The sequence below is a fragment of the Myotis davidii genome, unplaced genomic scaffold, assembly GCF_000327345.1.
Source record: "Myotis davidii unplaced genomic scaffold, ASM32734v1 scaffold68, whole genome shotgun sequence".
Taxonomy (NCBI): Eukaryota; Metazoa; Chordata; class Mammalia; order Chiroptera; family Vespertilionidae; genus Myotis; species Myotis davidii.
The window spans coordinates 2,099,732-2,104,258 of NW_006300376.1; positions in this window are offsets into that span (position 1 = coordinate 2,099,732).

Here is a 4,527-nt window from a genome sequence, read left to right on the forward strand (position 1 = left end):
GTTAGGTTAATTACAGGTTGCAAATGGCCGGGGCATTCATATGCAAAAGCCTCTGCGGCAGCCTGGGTGGGCGAGGTCTCAGGGAATCAACGGGCGGAGCAAGCAGCCATGGCGGGGCCTCAGCCCTGCCCTAAGGAGACGCGCGTCTCAGTGTCCCGGTAACGGCTGCAAGCATCTCTGAGGGAAAGCTGCCCTCAAGATCGCCCGCTGCCAGACAGTCCAGTTTCTCCCCATATGAGTCCTGGGTCCCCAGAGACTTCCCGGAACCGGAGATCAGAGCCATCAGGAGCTTGTGACGCCCTCTGGATTCAAAAAGACAGCCGCGTCCTCAGGTGCCAGCCCCTTTCCACGCGCGCGAGCCCCCTACCTCTGCGCTTCTCTTCTGCAGCTTCTCTGGCTCTCAGTGTGCTTTTCTTTCCTTCTAGTTGTAGAATTTACAGTCAGCCAGGCTTCCTGTGGTTCTGAATGATGTCCGTATTGTTTTTCTGAGGTATTAATCAATTGTTGTGAGCGGCATCAATTTCCCGGTGTTTATCTCTGCCGCCATCTTAGTTTCTCCCAAGCAGCCACTTTTATAAACACACTTTGTTGTCATGTGAATAGGTATGTACAAATGTACTACTACTGTTTAAAAAGCAACTCAAAGTACACATTCCCCAGACATCTCAGTAGCAGAACAGCATTTTATATGTGAGCAGAAGCCCCGGTGCCACTGTCTCCGGCAAACATTGTCTTGCAAGCTTCAGGTTTTTTTTCCCTGTGTGTTTTTGAACTAGCTTTATTTGAGCAAAAAGATCATGTGACAGTGAATAAGAGACCTATATTTTTAAAATTAATGTACTTCTATCTTATAGTCATTGGATAGGTATGTTGGCATACATTTACCTTTCTGGAAAAAAAAAAGAATTCCATCAAAAATAAATATTCACTGAATTTATCTTCCTTTAATAAATAAATCTTCAGTAAAAAGTGCACATATGTAAGTTGATGCTATGCGTATATCTAAATCTCATTTACCCTGACTGCATTCATTCATTTCATACCAATTCTATATATCTTCTGTCTGAAAATACTGATTTGGATGTGGTTATCAAACCAGTTTCTCGGTATTTTACAATTGAAAATGAATGGCGGGACTGTTACATTTTTAACCAAGTTCATAATAAGTAATAATTTCATGTTCAGGAAATAAAATCTCTGATTAACTTAGAAACAGAATTATTGATTTATTATCTGATTAACTTATGGTAGCAGATTTCAAGAGACTATAAACTAATTGTTTCTTTGTTATCTGGATTTTCTAAGTTTTTTTCAATGATCGTGTATTGCATAATTAAAAATGTAGAAATGATGAATAATAAAATGTCTTCATTATAATAAGGAAGATATAATGAACAAAACTAATCTTTGATCATTGGATATCCTGTAAGAATAATTCTGAAATAGAACTGTTGGCAGCAAAATGGCACCAGAATGTTACTGGAGATTGGAACTTGGTTCAGCAACTTCATTTGAGTTCTGGCTAAGAAAGAATTGAGAGCCAAGACTCAAACTATAAACAAACAAAAAAAAGTTTATTTAGAAAGTCACAGAGGTAGAAGAAGTGAGCCATAGGGAAAAAAATGGGCTCAGGAAACAAGTTACAGAGGCAAAAGAAGGGCCCTTGGAGCTTAGGAGAAAGAGAGAGGCAAGGAAAAGGTTCTTAGGGGAAATGGTGATGAAAGGCATATGTGTGTTCCATACTAGCCACATAGGGTTCTTCCTCTTAAAGGCTTTATCTACTCAAAAGGCGAGTGTTTCAGGGGAAGATCTCAATGGACAATTCATCAGCTCTCCAGGACATGGTCTCCACTGATTGGTTGGCACTAGGGCAGGTCGTTAGTCATCTCAGCTGGTCCTTATGTCAGACATGGCATCGCTTGCCCTGTTTTGCTGCTTTTCTGGGCCTGGAGCTGAAATACAACTGAAACCTAGATATTATCCCTAGGGGTTAATGCTTAAGAGTGGTTGTGCTAGGGCCCACATGAGAGTGGCATGAGGCCACTCTTCGGCCCCTTGTTCCTCCTCAAAGGGGGTCTGTCACAAGGCTAGTGACAAAGGGGGGGAGATCAGGGGCGGGTCCAAACTGCAAGGCCCACAATATGAAAGATCAGGGGGTGTAGGTCTGAACCAAATGCCCAGCAATATGTTAGGAAACAAAAGATGACCCTGGAGGTGTGGTCCTGGTTTTCCCATTTTTGCCTGTTGCTAGGCACACGAGGCTTTCTGCCCTGGTGACCTTCTGTACCTGGCCCATTGGCCTTGCTCTGCTCATGCCTGTCTGCCTACCACGGAACTATATTGATTTATCAATATATTTATATCCACATATATACAAAGATATAGGGATATATACAAGTCATTTCTGAACTGTGAGCTTCTTGAGGACAGTCTATTTAAAATCGTCGTATCGATATTGCTTCACAGAGAACCTGACCTATAATAGAACCTAAATAAATGTTTGTTGTATGATTACAGTTGGGTAGTATACAAACCACAAAAAGTTCATTAAGAGCTGCATAAATTTTTTAAATGTTAATTTAAACACTTGAAGCCAAAAAATGTAAAATTATACTCATTACCTTTTTTCTTTTTGAACAACTTTATTGCGATATATTTGACATCATAAAATTAACCCATTTTAACCATAAAATTTAATGATTTTTAGTTACTTTATTGAGTTGTATAATTATCACCATAAATCAGTTTTAGGACATTGTCAAACATGCCCCCTAAGGTCCTTCATGGCCATTTTTAGTTCCCACCCCAGCCTAGGCAACCACTAATCTACAATTCAAATAAATGAAATGTACAATATTTGGTTTCCTGTGGCTGGCTCCTTTCACTTAGCTTAAATTTTTTATTAAATTTTTAATATATGTTTTTATTGATTTCAGAGAGGAAGGAAGAGGGAGAAAGTGATAGAAACATAAATGATGAGAGAGAACCATTGATTGGCTGCCTCCTGTACAACCACTACTGGGGATCGAGCCCACAACCTGGGCATGTGCCCTAACCGGGAATCAAACCAAGGACCTCTTGGTTCATGGGTTGAGGCTCAATCACTAAGCCACTCTGGCTGGGCGTTAATGGTTCCTTTTAAAGTTTACTCATTATTTTTTATTTTGTCCTCAAATAATGGTGAAAGGGGGATTATGGTATGGGTGGCCAGAAGTAAAATGTTTCAGTTAATTAATCCTTGTCCATTAATTCTAGTTAAAGGTTTCAAAGAAACACCATACAATAAACATTGTTTTATATATTTACTTCACCATTCTTGTCCTCAGAGAGCTCACTGTGCAGAGCAGAGCTGTCCAATAGGCTAGCCACTAGCTCCTCTACCCGTTTAGTACTTGAAATGTGGCTAGTGATGTGCTGTAAGTATAAAATACACACTAGTTTTGAAAACTTAGTATAAAATATGTAATTATTTCATTTATAATTTTATATTGAGTATATTAGCAATAATATTTTTGATATTGGGATAAATAAAATATGGGATTAAGATTAATTTCACCTCTTTTTTTTCACTTGCTTAATGTAGCTCCTAGCAAATTTTAAATTGCACATGTGGCTTACATTATATTTTTTTAATATATTTTATTTTATTTTTTTACAGAGAGGAAGGGAGAGGGATAGAGAGCCAGAAACATCAATGAGAGAGAAACATTGATCAGCTGTCTCCTGCACATTCCCTACTGGGGATGTGCCTGCAACCAAGGTACATGCCCTTGACCGGAATCGAACCTGGGACCCTCGAGTCCACAGGCCGACGCTCTATCCATTGAGCCAAACCGGTCTGGCTACATTATATTTTTATTGGATATCACTGGTCTAGAGTCAGTAAGTGTTTGTATACTCACAGATACTGTAATGATTTTCATAATTTAAAAAGGAGGAAATTAAACTGCAGTTATATCCTCTATTCTGTTGTTTCTTCTTATGGGAATAAAGTGTGATGAATAATCTAATTATACTAGTAAATTATGATGGGTTGCCTCCTCTCTGATTTCTCTATTTAACTGTTTACAAAAGATTGTAGTTCCTTCCTTATGCCTTTGACATTTTCATATAAGTTAAAGGAAATAGGATTCTTGTATTTTAGAATATTAGCACTTAAGAACTGATTTGATTATAGAAGGGAGTTAGAGGTCCAATTATCTAATTTTGCTTTATTCTGAAAATATATTTTAACAGAAGTCCCTTATCTAAAGATAAAATTTGCTTCATCAATTTTTTTTCATTTCCCCCCCTTACCCTAAAAAGGGCAGTTCTCATCCTAGTCAGTTTGGTTTCGTGGATAGAGCATTGGAAGGGTCCTGGACTGCGGGCTCAATCCCCAGTGCGGGGCGTGCAGGAGGCAGTTGATCAGGGATTCTCTCTCACCATTACTGTTTCTATCCCTCTCTCCCTCTCCCTTCCTCTATGAAATCAGTTAAAAAATAAAAATAAAGAATATGGGCCCTTTATTTTTTTAAAAGGCAGTTC